Genomic DNA, 23963 nt, shown 5'->3' on the forward strand with positions numbered 1-23963 from the left:
AGGAGAAAGCCTGGGTTCACAATGTGCATACAAATCTGACTACACACAAATTTTCCTATGTCTGATATGCTGCTGTCGGACCTCAAAATACTTTGCTTTTCCACAGCATGGAATTAAATGCTAGCACATTTTGATCACATGTCTGAGCTTTGGGAATCAATAAAAGATGAGTGATCCAGGATTCTAATGTGGTGGATTAACTGCCCCATGGCTTTGTGCCTCAGTTTCTTCTTTTAATAAATGACATTGATAACAATGGGGCCATTGCCAAATGCATTAGCATTTTACATGTAACTCTCAGTTTCTATTTCTTTTCCCTTACTTCCATCTATCTGTCTGTCTGTCTATAATTTATCAATGATCTATTATATCTAACCTTTGTCAATTGTCAACATTAATAAAAATATGTCTGATTCAGTTCACTATAGGAATACTATACTTTAACTATAACCGGGGATATATGTATCTAGGGAATTGAGCTGGTAAGTGAGGCTTCAGGGAAAGGGTTCTTAAGAAGGTTTTGCTCTTTTCCAAGAGTGGAGAAGGGTTGGTAAAGGAGATGCATAAGGTCATTTTGTGAGGATATCTAGAACTGATCCTAAATAGGATGAAAATAATATTATTTTTCTGCAATGTAGGTTTCTATGTGTGTCTAGATAGATAGAGATAGAAAGATATATGGGGAGATTCTGACTAACGGGGACATTCACCAGGCATGCTAGATGAACAGGTGAAAAAATGTTACTCAACAGAACCAGTGAAAGAGAGTATTTCTGGACCTGAGGCCAGTGTGGCCTCACACTGTGAGAATCATAAAGGACACAGCTCTATGCTATTCTTACCGGCAATTGATATTGTGAGCACTTTAGACCACACTATCCTTGGCCAGGGACCAACATCCTCTTGGAGAATGCTCTCAAGTGAGACTATGGCGGGACAGTGCTTCTTTTGTGAGAGACTTCCTGATATTCTCAAGGGAGGAAAAGAAAAATCTGTAAAGGACAGCACTGCTATACTGGTGAGAATGCATGAAATAATCATTTGGAAGCTGTGAAATTCATATGGAGAAATGTTTTTAATAGTAGATTCATCATTGCCAACTCAGGACTAGATAGAAAGAGCTTGGAAAAACCTTTAATTAAGAGAAATAAAGATGAATATTTATTTCAGTGATCAGGTTAAGGTGTGGTGTTTCAGTGGAGGCATTATTGATATTCTGGTTGGGATATTATTCATTGTGACAGACTGTCGAGGCAAATTGTGGGACATTTAGGGACCCTGAAAACTACATGTGAGAAGTGTGCTTCATTGATTGTTTTGATCAAAACACAAACCTCATCTCAAATACCCATTGTGAAGATGCTGCTCTCTGCCTCTCAGAAACCACCATTAATTTAATGGAACTCAACTCTACTGTGCTGCCTGAGACCCAGTGTTTCTGTGGAGACCCACTGAAGGCTCTGTAGAATGCCCCCTCTTCTCTTCTTTGTGTGTTCAACATAGTATCACAAGGGTTTGGTTGTTCTTCTTTGCTTCGAACACTTGTGGTCTCTCAAAAAGGAACACCACTACACCACTTCACAACCCACTATGCTTCTCAGGACAGTGAGTCCCTGCCAAAGTCATTTCAATGTTCTCTCAAGAGATCAATCCTGGCTCCTTGATACTACTATTTTGGTTTCAGCTTTTCAGCAGACCGGAAACTTCTCCCCACTGGATTCCAACTGGTGGAAATTTGGAAACCAAGAGTTGATTTGGGAGTTCCAATGCCATCTTTATTTATGGCCCAGCAGATATTAAAGATTGAGCATCTGACAAAAAAAGATTTGGGACCTTTCATGCCACCCTCACACTGAGATCAGTCAGGTCTTGTCTGGGGCGATGGTTAAATCTGCAAAACAGACGGCTGAGATGTGTTTTCAGCCAGGGGCTTGTTGGCTCACAGAGCGAAGCATCAGCAGAACACAATGTGCAAAGAAGCTGTTTCCTTTTATGTTGAGCCACTCTCCTCCTGGTCTAAACATGGCCTTGTGTTTGCCAGGTTTTATAATTAGCACTGATTGCCTTCCCTAGTGAGGTATAAGTAAGGGGTAGAAATGGGTGCATTTTATTCTCACCATGGTCTGAAGAGTCAGTATGAATTCAAGACAAAAAGGATGACCTATTGAAAACTTAATGTATGACTTCATTACACCATCACACTTGGTTATTTTTCTGTGTTGTTTTAACAGAATGAAGTCATAGAGTAATGGCGAATTACCATGTCTATGCCAACTAGCTAAGAGGTAATAGAAGCTGGATTTGACCCTAATTTTGTCTGCTTGAAAATCAGTATGTGTCTCATCTAGATGCTTGTGCATTTACATATATGCATATGTCAAGATGACATGTGATGTGAAACTGTTTTCTTGTATTCCCTTCCTGTAGTTTTACTCCTGCTATTGCTGTAACTGATCTTAATACCCTAGGTAATGTATAGATGTGTATTGAAACTAGGGAAAGGAAAGGGAATACCAAAAATGAGAGACAAAGGATAAAAAGACAAACCTTTGAAAAAGCGATACTTACAAAACCAATTGTTGTAAACTAAACCATACAACACAACTCAGGGGAGGAGGTAGGGAACTGGGAAGGGGGGAGATGGGGGAAAATGAGGGGGGTAACAAGTTGGATAAGTAATGTACTTGCCTTATATATGAAACTGTAACCCCTCTGTACTTCACTTTGACAATAAAGAAAAAAAGTTAAAAAAAGATGAGTTATAAGTATATATCGTGCAAATTTAATAGGGACAGAAACACAGATGGAGCTCTTAGTCATTGGTCACCTGCAGGGTCTGGACATCACAGCTTCATGTTGTCACATCTACACTAAACTAGTTATGGCTTCAGAGTACATGCATTATTGCACGATGTATTATTTGACTTCTGTTTTTAAAACACTAAAAAACATTTACTTTTAACCTCTAAAAGCATAAAATACACAGATTAAGGGGTTAATATATTTTACTTTGGTACATGGGTACATTGCATAGCTTTCAATTTAGGTTAAGTACATCTACTCAAATGTTTGCCACTGCTTTCTGGTGAAAACTTTTTTTGGTCCATCATGGGTCTTGAACTAGAGGCTTGAGCATAGCCCCTGAGCTCTTTTGCTCAATATTAGCACTCTACCATTTTGAGCCACAGCACTACTTCTGGTTTTCTGGTGGTTAATTGTAGATAAGAGTTTCATGGATTTTCTTGCCCTGGCTGACTTTGAAATAGAGCCACCTGCACCTAGTGTGGTGAAAACTAAAACTCTTTCTTCTTAGCATTGTGAATGCACAGTACATTATTATCCATAATTACCACTCCACTGTTTTTGTTTATTTGTTTTGTTTTTGTTGCCAGTCCTGGGGCATGGACTCAGGGCCTGAGCACTGTCCCTGGCTTCTTTTTGCTCAAGGCTAGCACTCTATCTCTTGAGCCACATCACCACTTCCAGCTTTTTTCTATACATGTGGTGATGAGGAATAAAACCCAGGGCTTCATGTATATGAGGCAAGCACTCTACCACTAGGCCATATTTCCAGCCCCAGCACTCCACTGTTTTTGTAAGCATGAAAATGATGGAAAATGAATGTAAGAGTTCAATCTACTTGACTTCACTTTTTAAGAACAAAGGTGGGAAGAGCAAACAAACTGGTGCCAGTGGCTCATGCCTTTAATCATTGCTACTCAGGAAGCTGAGATCTGAGAATCATGATTTGAGGACAGCCTGGACAGAAAAGTCCCTGAGACACTTATCTCCAATTAACCAGTAAAATTCTGGAAGTGGAGCTGTGACTCAAGTGGTAGATACTATAAAGCTAAGGGATAGGAGCCATACCTGAGATCAAACCACAGAACTTGCACCAAAAAAAGGAGAGAGAGAGAGAGAGAGAGAGAGAGAGAGAGAGAGAGAGAGAGAGAGACAGAGAGGGAGGGAGGGAGGGAGGGAGAGGGAGAGGGAGAGAAAGAGAGAAACAGGGAGGAGGAGGAGGAGGAGGAGGAGGAGGAGGAGGAGGAGGAGGAAGAGGAGGAGGAAGAGGAGGAAGAGGAGGAGGAGGAGGAGGGAAGAAGGGAAGAAGGAAGGAAGCAGGAAGAAAGAATGGAAGGAAAGGAGAAAGAAAAAACAAACCCAACAAAACCAGGTCTTTAAAACTGGGAAATCAGGGGCTGGGGATATAGCCTAGTGGCAAGAGTGCCTGCCTCGGATACACGAGGCCCTAGGTTCGATTCCCCAGCACCACATATACAGAAAACGGCCAGAAGCGGCGCTGTGGCTCAAGTGGCAGAGTGCTAGCCTTGAGCGGGAAGAAGCCAGGGACAGTGCTCAGGCCCTGAGTCCAAGGCCCACGACTGGCCAAAAAAAAAACAAAAAAAAAAAACTGGGAAATCAAATACTACATATATCAAAGGAATAGAGCTATTGTATAATACAAAATCTTCAGATGAGCTAAGTCTGCATGTACTGATCTGGAAATGTCTAAAAACAATTATTTCTATAAATGTACAAATCACATTGTGGTTATCTCTATGTTAAGGCTTGTGTAGAAAAACTCTTCAAGACTGTACACCAAACTATGAACTGTGGTTCTATCAAGAAATGAGATTAGTGTAGACTTAGATCTAGGTTGGAATTGGAGTAGGGTATAAAATTGGGGTTGAGCTACAAAACTGATGCAGAGGATCCCATAAGTACATCTGTCTCCTGTGAGAGAGTAAGTGTTTCAACAGCAGGGCCTCAATCCTGGCTTCCACCATGTATTTGACTATATCTTCCCGCCTTTTCATTATATTTTCCTGTAGTGGATTCAAAGTTCCAAATCTTATATTAAATTCTTTTTTTGAGGGAAGATTCTGCGAATTTGAATTACAATAGTACATAGCATGAAATAACATTGTTTTAACCACTGACCTTGCAGCATAAGTCCCTCTCATATTCCAGCTTCTGTGTAGGATCAATTCTATATCAATGTTTGGATTTACACATTTAATAATTATCTTTAAGTAATTGTACAAAGTGTCACCATTTAACAATAAGATTTTTGGTCACTTTGGTGTAGAGTTTTGTTTTGGGTGAGAGATAGGGATATAGTTTCAGTCTCTTAAGAAAATACAGGTAAAAATCCTAACAGAGGAGCTGAAGCACTTCAGCAAGAATATAATATTTAAAAGAGATAGTAAAGTTGTTTATAAGAGAAAGATGCAAATAAATGATTGGGAAAGGCATCTTTCTTCCTGATTGATTTATTCTTCTCCAAATATCTCCCTTGCTACTCACATACACACACACATGCATACAAAATGTTCCTGCCAGAATTTACAAGGAGCTCATATAGATTATAGCTTATAGTATCAGTGAGCCATTCAGTCCTTGAAGAATTCATTCTGTTTTCTACTCTGTAAAGGAGATTTTCTTTTGAGATAAGGTTTCACTGTGTAGCTGAGTCTGGCCTTAAAGTCTTGATCCTCCTGTCCCATCCTGCTGAAGATAAAAAAGGCTTGTTAGAACATTGTAGAATTCCTTTTAGATATGATTTTTTTATTATCTACTCTCTACATGGTACTTCAGATTTTAATACCATGTTGAAGGTATGGCCACTCAGTACATAAAAATGTGACTATATATAGATGAATAAATGAATGAAAGAATAAATGAATAAATATAAATGTCATCTGCTATTTGAAACACAGCCACAAAACTACAGATTCTAATTCAAACCACTGGGTGGCAGTAAAACAGAAATGTCTGAAAAGAGAGCAGAAATCCCTTCAGAATTATAATAAATTTTATAGACCAAGACAACTGTAGTTGTAAAACATTATGGTGTATCAATTGGCATATTTGCTGATCAAATCTTTACAAGGTTTGAATAGGCTCATAAATACTGGTTCTCTAGTTGGTCCTATTCATGCTTCATGCTTCTGTTTAAAACATTTTGGAGGGAAGGAAATCCAGCAAATGGTTGAAATATCCAAGCAATATGCCACTGCCAATTTGTTTTCCTCTGATTGAGGGAAAATATATATGTCTCGATTAGAAACACGACCCAAACAAGCAGAATCTGCGGCATTTGAAGCTGAGCTCGTTTCCCATGCAAAGCACAGCCAGGCTGGAGTTAACAACAGCTAAATCATTTTGCTACTAGCTTTTTTAAGTGAGTTCCAATTCCTTTGCTATTTCCACCGAGTCTTGTTATTCAGGAATTTACTTTTATAAATGGTTATTGGCTGAGGATAAAATCAGACTTTATGATAAATACTTTGAATTGCAAGACAGGAAGTGACATCAAAACATAACTTCTTTCAAAGGGGTCTTATACAGATGGTTGAAAAGAGCTCTGAGATGGTGTATGATGGTTAGTATTTAACACTCTGGAAACTGAAACATTGGTAGTAAGTGGCTTGATTAGGTAGTAGCCTAGCCAGATTATAAACTTATATTTTCCATCAGCCATTGGATAGACTGAGGAATAGATTACTTTCATAAACTCATTCAACAGTGTTTGGTGTCTAGAGCATACAGAGCATCCAGTCCTAGTCACTATCATCTTTTAAAGAGCTGCTGTTTTCCTGTCCTTGGCAAGTTTAGTGCTTCTGCCTTTATCTGTCTATGTTCTGCTAAGTCAAGGCTAAGGAGTCCAATTTTGTGTTTTGTCCCAAATACCCTCCCCCAGATACTGTCCATAAACAGTTGTAGTTCTTTGATACAACTGGTAGAGCTTTACCATTATGTTCAAGACAGAGAACTTATTGGCTTGGCACATAGAAGGCTCTTAATTTCTTCATGAAGGAATAGGGTGACCCTGCCCCTTGCCTTTAAACAACAGTACTTTTTCAGAAGAAATATTTAATTCAGAGCCCCAAAAATATATAGGGTCAGAAATGTTTAATACCATATATTACATTGAATATATATTTATATACATTTAAATACATGGAGGTTTGGATTTTAATAAATATTACCATAGCTGAGTCTTCCTGGCTCATGCTTGTAATCTTCACTATTTAGAAGGCTGAGATCTGAGAATCTAAATTCGAAGCCAGCCTCGGCAGAAAAATATGACAGACACATCTCCAGTTGACCAGGAAAAGCCAGAAGTGGAGATGTAACTCAAATGGTACAGCACCAAACTTAAGCAAGAGCCAGAGGTCCTGAGTTCAAGCCCTTGTACTGGCACACAGAGGAAATAAAAACCACCATAGTTTTAGTAATTCATTTTTGTTGGTCATAGGGCTTGAATTCAAGGCCTGTATGCTGTCCCTGCGCCTTTCTGATCCACAGAGCCACTTCTGGTTTTCTGGAAGTGGAGATGAGTCTCAAAAACTTCCCTGTTTTGTCTGGCTTCAAACTAGGATCCTCAGATCTCAGCTATCTGAAGAGCTAGGATTACAGGCATGAGCCACCAGCACCCACCTTAACCATAGTTTTTATATAATAGTAATACTAACAATAATAATATATAACTGCCTATATATGCTTACTTTACCTCTGTATCTATCATATATATGCACATGAGTAATTAATTATACATACTTAGTTGTATATATCCCTATATGTTTCATTACTTTTCATACTCTAATAATAATTGACCTCCTGTTGTATACTATACACCATATTACATCTTTATACATATTGATATTATTTAATTTTCAAGTTGATGAAGTTCATATTATGTAATTAAAATTAAGTAGTTACAATCAGCATGTGAAAAGCCTAGATATAGAACCCAGACCTGCCTTTCTTAGTTCATAGTACTCTTACTCTCCAGAGTAAATGGAATTCAGAGAAGGATGTATGGCTTTCTCAAACAAGAGAGGTAAAGCTCAGTGGTAGAATCTAGGACTTCTGATGTTCGCTTAACTGAGATGGCTGCTTTCTGCCTCATATTCACTGAAAGCATTCATTTTCAGGCAGCTGCAATAGTGCAGCTGATTTCAAAATTTCTTGAGGCCCTGACTTTCTATTAGTTCTGTTTACATTGAGAAGTGCATTCATTTGGCATCTGCCCAGGACATATATGAACAGATGCTAACTGGTGGTATTCTCTAGTTCACCAATCCTTGGTCCTCCCAGCTTGAGCTGCTGCAGAAGTTCAGGATGGGGAAATGCAGATTTTGTAATCCATTCGTCGATATCTTCCAGCTTTCCCAGTCTTGTTATTTTCTGCCGAAGCCCCTTTGCTATACATTTGTCAGGTGCCATTTTCAGTGTGGAGACAAATCAAGTCAGAAAAAAAAAGTAAACTCCAGAAATTATTGAAAAAAATAGATTCAAGCAAGTTTAAAATGGGAATGATTCTGCTTGTTTTTTAACAAGCAGAACATTTAAAAAATTGATAATAAGAACAACAACTGGTAGGGATTGCATCTTCCCTGAGTGATATATTTATGAGTAAAATGTTGTCATCAATGAGAAATACTTTACAACGTATTAGTATTACATAGCAGAAGATAAAATTTTTTTGTTTTCTCATTGTTTTTAAGCACATATAAAAGTGAGATTTTATCCTCAGGACCAAATGCTATTATTGATATGTCAAGGGTTAAATTCCTCAGGGCATAAAGGGTATTTGCAGCTTCCATATTCTGCTACTTATAATAATCTCTCTCCATTGGATATGGCCAAGGGCAAGTTACAATCTCTCTGAGCCTCTGTTCTCAAGCTTTTAAGATGAAGACTGTAACTAATACAGTCAATAATGCCTACTATCTAGAGTGTAATTCTAAGCTCAATTACAAAACATCTTGGGCTTGTTATCTCATTTGATGTTTACAACAGCTGTGTGCAATGCCTTATCTTACCAAGGAGGACAATGAAGCACACAGTAGAGAAATATTCAACCCAAATTATAGAGTGAGAATTTAGTGAGGTTTGTATAGAAATCCATAAATGTTTGCTTCAGCTATATGAAGTGTGGCACATGATGCAGCTATAGACTTTACCTTCCCAGGATACATTTTGTTACCCATTCACTTTGAAGAATTTAGGCCATAGTATTCCAATAAGGCTCACTCTTCTCAGCTTCTGAGCCAGTAAGTACCATTTTGAAAGTTAATTCAAATTAAAATTTTTATACTTGAAACTGAAAAGATTTCTGATTAATATTAATACATAACAAAATATCTTGATATATTTTAATCTCAAATTCTGACAGCAGCATGAGATCAGCATTCTTATGAATGATTCTTCTGTAGACAAAATTCAACTAGAAATTTCACATTCAGTGAATGGTTGACATTCATACACAGTGGATGTGATTCACCAGTTTGCTTTCTGCCTTGTGAGTTACAGAACGTAGAGCCAGACTGAAAAGTGCATGCGAATAAGCTTTGATTTTCCTATAAAATAGAGGTATCATCATGTTGAGCCTTCCTTTTATGTGTTCTATACCATCTTGCTGCAGTTGCTGCAGTTGCTGCCGGCCAGCGGCTTGGGGGGCAAGTGGAGATGGATTCACAGAAGAGGGGGCCCGGGCGAGACAGACTCCGGAGACCAGACTCAAGGTACAGATCTAGTTTATTGTGCAATTTCAAAGCCTATATAGGCGAATCACCCAATATATGATGTAATCAACAGCCAATAGGTAACACACACCTTTATTTAGGGACTCTTGTGAATAGGGACTTTCCAGTAGGTGCAGGCTTGGGGCGGAGCCAACTCATGCCTTAATGCCCATTGGGTTTGTCCAAGAGCATGTAGTGACTCTGCTGTTTGCAGTAGAGTTCCAGGCATATGGGGCTCTATGCTGATAGCCGCTAGCTCCCCTGGGGCGTTCCCCACACCATCTCATAACAGAATGCTTGTCAAATATTTTTCTACAATTAAGGCACATGTAGATGTATACCAAACTTATTTGGGTCTCTTGACTGAAATATAAATTGTATTTTACATTTTTGTGTATTTTTAACAAGGAAATTTAAATAATCATCGTACTTTATGCGGATACATTGAAGTTGTTTTTTTTTTTTTCTGTCATCACAGATAGCATACTTTAACCACATTGCTGATTCAACTGTTTGTTGATTGTTCATTAGGTTGTGAAGTGCATGAGGGTATGTGACATGCAGACTCAATTGTCCTAAGCATAATAATAATGATAATCCTATGTGAGTTTCCAGATCTTAGCCTCATATCTACTAGATACTGTCATCTACTAGATATTAACATAAATGACTAATGAATAAAATGCATGTGTAAGTGGAACTCAATCATTCTTAAACAAACCACAGTAATTACAACATAATTCATTTGTTCATGTTTTAGAGTTTATTGAAAGGATGAAGTTTTACTGTTCGTTGAGTTTCAGAACCTGAGCTTTCTGGGCATGGTATGTTCTTCAGTAATTCTTACATTTCTCTGTTTTTCATGATTCAGGTGTTCATACCAACTTAATACTTGTGGGTCTGCTTACACTGTAGAAAAGTGTAGTGTCAGGTCTCTACCATCTGGCAGATCCTAGCTCTGCTGTCTGTAATTCAGTGACCTTGAGGAAATCCCTTAATATCTGTGAACATAACTCTCCTTTATAATGTGGCAATACAATAAACTACCTCATAAATATGTGAAGATTAGCTGAGATTATGCTATGAAAAGCATCCAGCAAATTAACAGCAGAGATGTTTCAATAGGAATTTTTATAGGAGTAGATTGAATGTAGGCATATTTTAGAACATAAAGCAAATCTTCACCAGTATAAAAAAAACAGAAATAATATGCTGCATTTTACTAGATTACAAATGAATAAAACTAGAATTTAAAAGCAAAAAAATCAGGATTTTTTAAAAGCATAGATAAGATTGAAAAAAAAAGGAGACTGCTGAATTGAATGGGTAACTGAAGTAATAACAAGTTTCCTAAGAACAAATGAAAACAAAATACAATTTACCAGAACTTTTAGGGCACAGCAAAGGCAGAAGAACAAAGTTTATAACTATGAATACCTACATTAACAAATCAGAAACATTTCAAACAAATAAACATTAATTATATACTTTGAGCTCTTGGAAAAACAAGAACCACTAAATTATTAGGTAGAAAGAGATAATAAAGATAAGAAAAATATTGATAAAGTTAAGAATTCAAAATCAATACAAATAACAGCAAAACTAGATTTCTCTTTGTAAAGATAAACAACTTTGACAAAACATTAGCTTAACTAATCAAAAGAAGGGAAAAGACTCAGATAAAGAACATTAGAGATGAGACGGGTACAACAGTCAATACCATTATAATTCAAAGGATTTGTAAGGGAGTACTTTGAACATTTATATTCTAATAAGCTGAAAAATCAAGAAGAAATGGATAAATTTCTAGACTCATATGGCTTGCCTTTCTTGACCTAATTGATTATCAGGTTATCAACCACTTATTTAATTTCTAGACTCATATGGCTTGACCTAATTGGTTATGAGGTTATCAACCACTTAAAAGATCTCTACTGAGGGGTGAAACTGAAGCAGTAATTGACTTGCAACAAAGAAGAATCTAGAACTAGATGGATGTATGGCTGAATTGTACCAGACACTTAAAGATGAGCTAATGCCATCGTCACTGAAACTATTCCATAAAATAGGAAATAAATGACCCTACCAAATTTAGTCTATGAAGCCAGCATCATCTCTATACTCAAACTAGAGAAAGATGTAACAGAAAAAGGAAAGTTATATAGACCGACATATGCTTAAATTTTTACTAAAATAATTGCAAACCAAGCATAACCACACATCAGAAAGATCACATACTCACTACCTTACTTATCTATAATCCCTCTGTACATCACCTTGACAATAAAATTAAATTGGAAGAAAAGATCATACATAATGATGAAGGGGCATTAATTTCAGAGATGCAAGGGTGAGTCGACATAAAGACATTGTGGCAATTTGTTTTCCTGTCTACCAGTTGATAAAAAGTTTTAGATGTAATTAGAAACACTGTAAGTCCTGCTGCTTCTACTTTCACTTGTGCATTGTGTATTATTAATAAGTTCTTGTCTTACTGATATTTTTGTCAACAAATACGTCAGTTGAGAGAGGTATATTCATACTTACAACTGTGATTGTAGGCCTCTCTTTTTACTTTTGTCAATTTGTATTTTGCATATTGTAAAGCTATATGTCAAGATCTAGTTTGATAGAAATATAGCTGTCTTGGATTTAACTCTACTTAGTCTGCCAGAGCTTTAGAAGATTCTCTTATTTGCAATTTCTATGGTTTGACCTAGCTATGGCTGACTTTGTATATATTTTGTTTAGTCTGTGGCTTGAATTGACAGTTTTTGCTCATTAACTTTCAAGTATTTGGTACTTTCCATTCCCACTTTTTATCACTCCAGTTATATATGCGATCATAGCACAGTATCATTTTACATGTTGCATTATTATATATAACACTACACATAGTGTTATGATATGTAAAATATAAATTGGCATAAGTCAAAGGAGAAATATATCATTACATCATTAATAATATTATACCTTTTAATCTCTCATATTTATATCATAAATATTTATAAACATTTATATCATAAATATATCTTCAAAATTTTCAGCCTTTTTTGCTTTTTACATTTAGTTTGAATGATCTCTCTCTTTCTCTCTCTCTTTTTCTTTCCCTCTCTCTCTCTGCAGGTCATGAGCCTTGAACTCAGAGCCTGAGTGCTATCCCTGAGCTATTTTGTTCAAGGCTACACTCTACCAATTTGAGCGACTATAGCAACATGTCCGGTTTTCTGGTGGTTAATTGGAGATAAGAGTCTCATAGACTTTCCTGCCTGGGCTGGCTTTGAACTGAGATCCTCAGATCTTAGCCTCCTGAGTAGCTAGGATTACAGGCATGTGCCACCAATGGTCATTTCTCTTGACCTAATTCATTGGTGATTGTTATTCCATAATGAATTCTTAATCTGGACTATTATATATCTTTTTTTTTTTGTATTTTTTTTGTATTTTTTTTTTTTTTTTTGGCCAGTCCTGGGCCTTGGACTCAGGGCCTAAGCACTGTCCCTGGCTTCTTCCCGCTCAAGGCTAGCACTCTGCCACTTGAGCCACAGCGCTGCTTCTGGCCGTTTTCTTTATATGTGGTGCTGGGGAATCGAACCTAGGGCCTCGTGTATCCGAGGCAGGCACTCTTGCCACTAGGCTATATCCCCAGCCCTATTATATATCTTAGTTGTAGCAATTTATTTGATTCTTATAGGTTCTTATTCTCTGATTATATTTGTTATCTTATTATCTCCTTGCTTAAAGTATATTAACCATAGTTATTTTAAAGTTCATGCTTGGTAATTTCCCAAACTGAATAATCTCGAATTTTTTCTTCTTAATCTTGCTGTATCTGGTCTGTTTAGCTGAGTGTCAGATATTGTATATGGAAATTTATGAACTATTTAATATATATCATTTTCCTCTAGAATGAATTCATCATATCCTCAAAATGGTAGAGGTCACTTAAGTACAGTCTAGGATAGAAATGATTTATGTGAGTTGCACCTTTGATATGGTTCCATTTGTTTCTGGCACATCTCACATCTAAAATTCTCCAGAGGCATTGCTTATTTGATTTTTCTATTATATCAGATAAGAGTCCTTTGACTACTGCAAGTAAAAGGAAAAATGCACAATAGCTTAAACACAGTAATTCTATTATAAATGAGAGACAGACAGAGCCTAGACTGACAGAGACAGAGACAGAAGAGACAGAGGGACTGAGAGAGACAAAGAACCAAAGAACAGAAAAAGAGAAAAAGGCAGAAAGACAAACTGAAAGAGAGACAGAGACCAAAAGAAAGACTAAGACAGAGATAGAGACAGAAAAAGAGAGATATATTACTTGGATAATTCACTGAGTCTTCTTGTTATTATGTGATTGTTCTAACTTGATTGTCTGACATTCTTACTCTCTGTTCTCTGTGTTTCTGTGTGTGGCGGGGAGGGGTGGGGGAGTTGAACCTAGGGACTGGCACTGTCAAGCTAGAGCTCTACCACTTAATTCACAGCTCCAGTTCTAGCTTTTTGGTGGTTAATTGGAGATAAGAGTCTCACAGAGTTTCCTACCCAGAGTGGCTCTGAACCGTGACTCTCAGCTCTCAGCCACCTGAGTAGCTAAGATTATAGGTGTGAGCCACTTGTACCTGGCCTTAACTCTGCTCTTACAATCTTTATAGATTCAGCAGTTTCCAGATAACACATGTAACTGATGCCATCATTAAGCAAGATAATAAAGTTTGGCTTTATGAGGCTCCATATATAAGTCAATGATTAATTTCCCTAAGGCCACCTTACTCCATATGAAGTCTTTCAGTCGTACATCTGTTTCTCAAAAACCATCAAATACTCATCCCTAAAACATATTCTTCCAGGAGAAAATGGGCTGGCTGTGTTTGGATTAAACTGGTCAACATAAAATTTAGAAACTAATCTTCTCTCTCAACACACAACTGGGATGACAACGAAGATCTAAACAGGAGTGGAACTTGACTAACAACAAACAATGAGGGGATACTAGTACGTATCCCACAGTGAGACAGCTGCATCACTGAGCAATCTTGTAGGAGACATATTGAATGCATCCAGTTTCAACTATAAGCATTTTGGGATTGAGAGAGTTTCAATGCACAGCACAAGATCACATATTTAATGGCAGGGACTATTCAAACAAATACTCTCAGATCCTACATTTGGGGCTCATATGCTCTACAATCCTCTGACTTGGATGCAATTTCTTCTTTTAAATCTTTCTTTTCAAACACCTCCATACAGCATTCATGCATAGACACTGAAATAGACAACACAGCTTTCTTTCCTGACTCTCCAGGACTTAAGAGAAACATCACAAATGATCAGTTTTACAAGGTTCTGTCCCCAGAGGGTTAATCACTTATAGATATAGAACTATGTAAAACTTGAATTCATGTATCTGTGTTCTATTCCTCAATGGACACTAGCCACCCAGAGCCTAAGCATAATAAGGTGTTGCTATGCAAGCTAAAAACACAAGGGGCCAATTAGATTTTTCACTTCCATTAGCAAATATGATTTGTGTCCACTACCCACTGCCATTCATAATTCTCAATTTCACTCTACTTAAAATGTTCCCTTCTCAGCTTCAGCTGAATGATTTCCCCAAGAATCTGTCTCTTTGAGAAGTGCCCTTAAGTGATTGATTAGCTGCCCTGATGGCATTTGCTAAGTTGGGAACACATTAGCTGTTTCCATTTCCCCCTTCTAGAGTGGCAGTGGGGAGCGCAGGGCCCTGCAGTGAGAAGGAGGAGGAATGGACGGGTCTGTGACAAAGCTGCTGGAACTACTGCAATGGCAGCCCCTGAGAGCAGCTCATGCCACAGGGTCACCAGAGCAGCATTTTATGTTCCTTTGTAGAATAAACTGAATATTTTTATAAGAAACAAATCTTCCCTCTATGATCCTGTTCCCATTAGTAGGTCAAGGCAAGAGCAAACCAGAGAGGCTTAATTTACTTAGAAGACATTCAGCATAAATACTCCATTCCCTTGTGTGATGTTCTTGTGCTGTTAGCCTTAATACGTGCAAACAAAGATGACTTATTCAAAGTTTTGATATGCCGGAAGACCATTCTTCTTATAACATGGTGTTCCTTTTAGGCTGGGTGTCAAGAAGATCCAGAAAGTCTACATCAACACAACACATATTTTCATTCCCCTACACCACTCTACAATCTGTAATTGCTAACCTCACAAGTTTGAGAATTTACCTTAACATTTGTAGGAAGCAGATGGTTTCCATACACTGCCAACCTGTTGTTACCAAAGCATTTTCTAAGAATTGTTTTCTAACCACAGCCACAAGCATAATTAACCTTTCTGTGGATTGAATAAACAGAGAAACAATCACAGATCTACAGGAAAACCAAACATGTTTTTCAAGATTTTGCCTCAGAGAAAGCTCGGGGCAAACATAAAACCATACACAGTATGATGAATGAGCTATTTTAGTATGAATCCCGATGGCAGCTATGCTGTCCCTTCCACCATTCCATGTTGCACCCTCTCCTTATAGTCACCCATTCTCATTCACCCACTCTTTTCTTCAGTCATTGGTCTGAGTTTGGAGGTATTTTTCTGAACAGAGCAGTAAACAGGCAAGGACTTTGTCAGTTGTAAAACCCAGCATCACCTAAGACTAGGCCCTAAGACTGGGGCTCACCTGCTGTATTTTCCCCACAGGCTTAATGTAGCCTTTATTTTACCTCCCTTCTTTTTTTTTCATGACCTTCCTGCTCCTTTGACTATCTTCTTAGCATTGTTTTCTGATTTACCATGTTTCTGATTTTCTGCTTGGTTTGCTTCTTTCTGTTCCCTCTGACTTTTGAAAAGAAACCTTTTGTTTTGAAGCACTCATAGGTTCCCAGAAATTTACACACACACACACACACACACACACACACACACACACACACACACACACACGCACGCATGCACATGCTTAGAAAGGACCTACCTGGACTTCTCTGTTTTTAGTTTTTTCCAATGCCTACATTTCACATATTGTGCCATCCAAAGCAAGAAATGAACTTGAGTGAGATCCATAGAGCTTATTGAGGTCTCTCTTCTTTAACCCTTCACCCTCTCACTAATACCCCACCACAAACCCATTTTACTTTCTTGTCATTTATTTTAGTGTGTATTAATTGTATCAAGAGGTTTTTTTAATCACAGTACTTCAGATGTTGGTATATTATTTTTAATAAGAATGACCCTTTCTCGTTGCATTTTCTTTAGCAGAGGTTGTGTGGTGTTTAGGAATCCAGCATCTACATTATAGCACTGAACTCAGTACCTTGAGTATGTATGGTTTATTGCTCCAGAGCATCTCCTTGGATCCATACACCTGTGGGAACCAAGGATCACCTGTAAAGCTGAGCTTTGAAGCTGCTTCCTGCTTACTAGTCTCTCTACTTCCTACAAAATGTACTCTGGTCAAAGTCTCAGTGGAGCCCAGCCTTATAGCCATCCAAGCCAAGGCAAAAGATATAAGTAAAGCCATCCTTGGTATTCTGAACCAAAGCAGGAGTGGTCTCCTTGCTGGGTGAACACCTGTGGGAGATCTTCATGGTACCTGGAACACAAAAATTACACATCTGAGCTCTGCTTCAATGAGTATCTCAAATAAGACATTACAAAATCTTTTGTATTTTATTTTATTTTTATTTTTATTTTTTGTATTTTTTTTTTTTTTTTGGCCAGTCCTGGGGCTTGGACTCAGGGCCTGAGCACTGTCCCTGGCTTCATTTTGCTTAAGGCTAGCACTCTGCCACTTGAGCCACAGCACCACTTCTGGCCGTTTTCTGTATATGTGGTGCTGGGGAATTGAACCCAGGGCCTCATGTATACGAGGCAAGCACTCTTGCCACTAGGCCATATCCCCAGCTCCTCTCTTGTGTTTTGGACTACTGTGTTTGGGCTAGCTTTTCTTTTCCTTTTTGCAGGAGGGGGATAGCTTTTCTAAAACAAATCTTAACAAAATTCTTATAGCTCTGTGCCACAGTTAAGAATAATATCTGCCTGACATCTCTACACAAGTAAAAATGAGAGCAACAAATAATGAATTTAATCACATACTGTATATTACTTAGTGCTATCCAGATAATGTTGTTATAACTTGCAGAAGGCTGAATAGCTTAAATTCTTTATCAAATGTTTTAATTAGCCTTGGTCTTCTTAAATAGGCTCCTTCTTCTAGCTACATTGGAACATTAAAATAACCAGAATGAGGGTTTAATGGAAAGCTAGCCAAATCAATTTTGTTTGACAATGAATTACTGTTGGGAAGAGAACTCAGGTCACTCTGTAAGAATGACTACAGAGAAAATGGGGCAAAAAGCTTTTAACCAATTGGATGACTAAGGCTCAAGAACTATTCTACTTTCAGCAAATTCCTTTAGAGCTCTTATGGCTGTGCTGGGTGACTTAAATGGTGTCACTATTTAAGCCCTTGCTTTTTGTTTCTTCCTGCTGCTGGTGGCTGCTACATAGGCTTCCATTTTGCCTGATCCTCTTTTCCCTAAACTTGGCACCCTATATAGCCCTTCCTCCTTGCGATTCCAGTTGACATATCACTTCTTCTGCTTTACCAAAACTTCAAACTAGTTGAGTTTTCTCTGTAATAGATTGCCTGTGTGTTTGTTTCAGTAAATTCATGACAGAGACATTTACATTTAATGATTAATGTCCTCATACTTCATTCATTGAGATGGTAAAAAACATAGTTACTGCAGTTTCAGCAATGAATCTGATACTTCTATGAAGTGGCTTCCTCAAACTCCATTTTAATCTGGCCAACCAACATCAGTTGCTAACAGTGTATAAAGTCTTATCCATTATGTGGTCCCTACCAGTTCAAATGCCCAGTGATTTCAAACTCCGTCTCAAGTCCACGCTAGGCTGGTGTCCAGGTGATTGAAGGAACAAGTTTGAGTGACTTATAATTTCTAAGAGGAGGTGGTCTGTGCTGATTGGTTTCTGTGCTTTATGTAGTTCATATGATATACTCAGAAGTGTGCTGTATTGACCAATTTATTTTAAGCTTTAACTTTTTTGAGGATAGAAATTTTAAATTTATTTTATAGAATTTTTTTTGATTTTTTAAAAAGTTTTTATTATCAAACTGATGTACAGAGAGGTTGCAGTTTCATACATTAGGCATTGGATACATTTCTTGTACTGTTTGTTACTTTGAAGAAGGGCTACTATATGACCCTTTGCTTTGGAGTTTCTAATCTGTCTCTTATCAATAGTATCTTAGACTTCATTACCCTAAATATGCATTTCTTGATCTTCATAACAGAGATCTCCATTAATAGCTATCGCTGGTTTTAAGTAATTAGCATAGGGGTAAACACATAGTTCCTCTCCCTCTTTTTATTTTAAATCACTTTCTAGTTGTTAACTTTCCTCTTTGTAGAAGATCAAATCATTGCATTTCATAGAGTTGGATCCTTAATCTGCAATCTTTCCCCCTTTCCACCAAAATTTATCAATCCTGGGTTCTGTATAACTAAGGACCCACACAAATGTTACAATCAAGGATCTGGTATTTTCAGATTTCCTGGCTATATTTCCTTCTAGGAAGCATAGCAAATTAAGCCAGCACATTACAATAGTCTTTCAGAATAGAGATTCACAATATGGCAGTGGGTATGGAAGTTTACTATATGCAGCTCTAAATAAAATTAGCTTATGCAGGGTACAGAAGGATTGTCCCTTGATCTATCCAAATCAGTTTTTTGCTGGTTGTAATATGAGTATCTAATAGTGTTCTCTAAAGTGTTTACCAATTTCCCTAGGGGAGGATAATTTGTTTTGTTCATTCCAAAAACTGTTTAGGAAAACAACATTCAAACTCTTATTTTCAAATCTGGCATACCCACAGGGCCTCAACTTCTTTAATTTCTGTAGTCAAAGAAGAGAGAGATCTTTAAATAAAATTAATGTCATAGGCACAAATTTAATGTGCAATTTGTTATTACAAGGGACAACTTTTTTTTTTTTTTAAAGATTAGATGGTTTAGGGTCAAGGCCAGTTCTCTGAACTTTCTCAGAGCATGAAGACGATCACAGATCATAAGGTCATAATACAATGATGAGGGTGACAGAATTTCTGGGAATATTGTTATGCAGTTGAACATCCTGGGAATCCTTGAAGTTAGTCTTCAAGTGTATGGTTTTCAAATTATATCATACAATATAAACTTTAAGGAGCTCTTTGCTAGAGATAGTTATTGCTAAAGCTTGGATGCGGTTTGTTGACAAGGGTCCACATTTGGAAGATTGATACCCAGGTAGTAGAATTATGATGTGGTAGAATCATTAACATATAGAGCCCCTTTCCCAGCCTTCTCTGGCTTGCTGTTACTAGATAGGAACACTGCTACCTGCATGTGCTCTTGCCTCTGGATCTATGATTTTTACTAGAGTGTACACCATCTTTTTGAGCTTTCATACTTTGGAGCTGTGAATTACATAAACCTCTTTACTTTCTAAAGCTAACTCACATCACATATTTTATCATTGCAAAAAAAGTTAGAAAAGAATTGTCCTACCTTATGTATGTAACTGTAAACCTTCTGTACATCACTATGAAAATAAAATGAAATTAAAAAATTTGACAGTAAAATAAAGAGAACATGATTTCTTGAAAAATACCTAATTTAGTTATGGATACAATTACAGCTTTTGTTCTTTCTGTTTGTAAGGTAGCCACAATCAAATCCTGCTGTATAAAGACTGCTGTATAAAACCTGCTTAACTTCTATCTATATTTTAAGACTCACTTTTTTCTCTTTTGCTAAAAAGCTTTACTTGAGCCATCTAAGAAAAATTAATCACTCCATCTGCATGCTTCTATTCTTTATAGAACAGATCACAACTGGGGATGAACACATAACATTTGTTTCTTTCTGTTCCCTTCTGGACTATGAGCTGTTTCTGTATTAGAGCCATGCCCAGCTCCTATGACAGCTATTAGCTGGCACTGAGTTTGATAGAAAGAACATACTTGATAAAAATGTTTGACGTGATCAAAACTTCTGCTTGTAAATCTTTAAAAAATGTATAGAAGCAGAGATTTTATAATTTAGGAGAAGGGAAGGAGAATTCATCCAAGACTTTTTCGATATTATATTCATAGTACAAGTTAAATATTTTATTTATTTCTCATGGTATTCTTGAAGCACTTTTTAGTGGGAAAGTACTATTGTCTTCATGAGAAGAAGCAGGGACTGAAACTCGAAAGTTAAATAGATGTTTCTAGGCTGCACAAAGTAATTAATGCTTCAGAAAGTAATTTTTTTCAGTTAAAAAATTCAAATATATTTGGTGAGGATAGATCCACATTAGGGCATACATTCAATACATATGCATCATACAAGAATATTAGTGATTCAATTTTCTTGCAAGATGTGTTACATGTTTACCTGAATCCAATGACATAAATCAACCTATCAACAATGAATAAAATGGACATAAAGATCCACTCAAGCTCTCAATTGTCAAAATGTATGTACCCAATCTTATTACTATGGACCTCCTATGCATGAAGCCCTAAGTTCCTTTCCCCAGCACCACATATGTAGAAAACGCCAGAAGTGGCACTGTGGCTCAAGTGGCAGAGTGCTAGCCTTGAGCAAAAAGAAGCCAAGGACAGTGCTCAGCCCCTGAGTCCAAGGCCCAGGACTGGCCAAAAATAAATAAATACATAAAATAAAAATTAAAAAAAGAAAGTAGCCAGTAGGGAAACCAAAGAAAAAGCAGCTCTGTCAACATACTGATTTTGGACTTCCAGCCTCCAGAAATGTCAGAAGACAAACATCAATTGTTGAAACCACCATCAGAAAGTAATTTTAAACCTGTAGATTCTAAGCTCTTTTATCTTTTGTATTGCACTTTCCTGCTTCTTGGTGAGGTGGAGGCCATTGTTTGTTTCTGTTCCCATGAACATACTTCCTGGGGGGAAGTATATTTTTGCACTCATCTTCCTCTGAAGGGAGGCCATGTTCAGCCACCATTGAAACACCATTCTCCACGTGATGACTTCTAGATTACTTCAAGTTTAAACAATTAAGAGTCTGTAGATTGCACTGCATCAATTATCAGAGAGATTGTGCTTAAATGGTATATTGACATGTGATAAGTATAAATCACACATATTGAATGATGTATGTAGTTGGATAGATTTTTATGTGAGTACCCACCTATATAAATAGCATCACCATCAAGTTAACAAAGTATCCCTTTCTCTCAAAAGTTTCCTCATGTACATGGTTAGTACTTCGGAGAGATCTGAATAGAAGTAGTGAGAAGAGATATGTCTTCATCTTAGGAGAAAATATTCCATCTTTTACCTTTAAGTGTGATGCTAGCTTGGGCCTTTTGAAGGTAGGTTTTGCCTTGTTGAAAATATTCTTTCTCTATGTAATTTGAGTTTTCACGAAAATCAGGTTTAAATATTGGATACCTCAGATAAATACTTTTTTTCTGAAACTATTGAGAAAGTTGTGTTTCTTGTGTGTGTGTATGTATATATATATGTTGAATTATTTTCAAGAGCCTCATAAACTTTTAGTCTTGGTGATCAGATTCTATATAAATACTTGAATATATATGTTATATAATATTTTATATGTTATGTTATATAAACACTTGAATACTTGAAGATAAATACTTGAATATCTTGTAAATCCAAATAATTACTAAAGATTGCTTAACTATGTGGTATCTTAGGATAATAAAACCATAATCATTAGATACTTAACCAAAGTTCTTAATATTATACCACACAAAAAAGTCATGGGGATTTTAACATTAGTTTTTCATGAAATTTATTTCTAGTTATTCAGCTTAATGTAGGTTGAATAGATCCTGCAAGAATTTTTAAAAAATGATGTAGAAGAGTTTCATCTAATCTCCTGGCTAAATCTCCCTCACTTTGTTGCTTTCTTTTTTTTTTTTTTTTTTTTGCCAGTCCTGGGCCTTGGACTCAGGGCCTGAGCCACTATCCCTGGCTTCTTCCCGCTCAAGGCTAGCACTCTGCCACTTGAGCCACAGCGCCGCTTCTGGCCGTTTTCTGTATATGTGGTGCTGGGGAATCGAACCTAGGGCCTCGTGTATCCGAGGCAGGCACTCTTGCCACTAGGCTATATCCCCAGCCCACTTTGTTGCTTTCTAAGCATGCCCATTTCTCTTCCTCCAACCTTAGCAGCCAGTAACTTTTCTCTCTCTCTTTTATAGAAATAAAGTATTTATCACTTTATCATCAAATGCCTTGTCATTTTCTGAATATCCTGTGCATGGATTCACACAACAAACAAGCAATATTCAAGAAGTGAGTTATTTTACCCATGTATGATTTGTTGATATTGCATCTTTCATGAATAGCTTACAAGTAAATTTTTTACCAACTGCCTGAAAGAAAAAGAAGATGAGATCTTAAAAGTGGTATATTTGTCAAAATAAAATGGGCCCAGTTACATAAGTAGGGAAGAGGGAAGCAATTATTCATTTTGGTATAGTTCTCTAGTCACAAATTTTCTGTGATACATGGAAAAGACAAAGAGAAACTATAGCCCTTTTGGCCCAACAGGTGACAATATCTTTCAGTCACAGTCTCAAGAGTGAAAGCTCCAAGTATAAGTCCTTGTTGTTGTTATCATTAGATATCATTATTTTATGGTAGCCTGTACTGTGACAATGAAATAGTTACAGAGTTAGAGGAGGTAAAATCCGATTTAATAAATACATTTCCATTTTTCTTCACATGTTAATTTTGAACTCAAGCCTCAACATTCCAAATACTCCGGTAGGGGGCTGGGAATATGGCCTAGTGGCAAGAGTGCTTGCCTTGTATACATGAAGCCCAGCGTTCGATTCCCCAGCACCACATATATAGAAAATGGCCAGAAGTGGCGCTGTGGCTCAAGTGGCAGAGTGCTAGCCTTGAGCAAAAAGAAGCCAGGGACAGTGCCCAGGCCCTGAGTCCAAGGCCCAGGACTGGCAAAAAAAGAAAAAAAAAAAAAAAAGAAAAAAGAAATCAAATACTTAGGTAGAACATGGCTGTTCTATCAGGCAGAACAGAAGAGCAGCAAGGGACCAAGAAGAAGGGAAGAGGATAGAAATAACCAATCTCATTTACATAGGCATTTCACTCATACTTCAGGGAAGTTAAACAGGATATGATCACCAAGTTTTCATGGTATACATCCACTTAGATATACATTATGCTTTATTATGCATGTCATAAACCAAACATCACTAGTAGGTTCTGCTCTCAAGTTTTACGTTGGCTGTCACAATAAGGTCATGAATGAAAGAAGACAGAGGAATGTGTGTTTTGAAGACAGATGAATGTTAGAAGAAACACCCTAAGTCACAGAGCAAGTAATGTCTGATCTATAGCTAGGAA

The sequence above is a fragment of the Perognathus longimembris genome, chromosome 7, assembly GCF_023159225.1.
Source record: "Perognathus longimembris pacificus isolate PPM17 chromosome 7, ASM2315922v1, whole genome shotgun sequence".
NCBI lineage: Eukaryota > Metazoa > Chordata > Mammalia > Rodentia > Heteromyidae > Perognathus > Perognathus longimembris.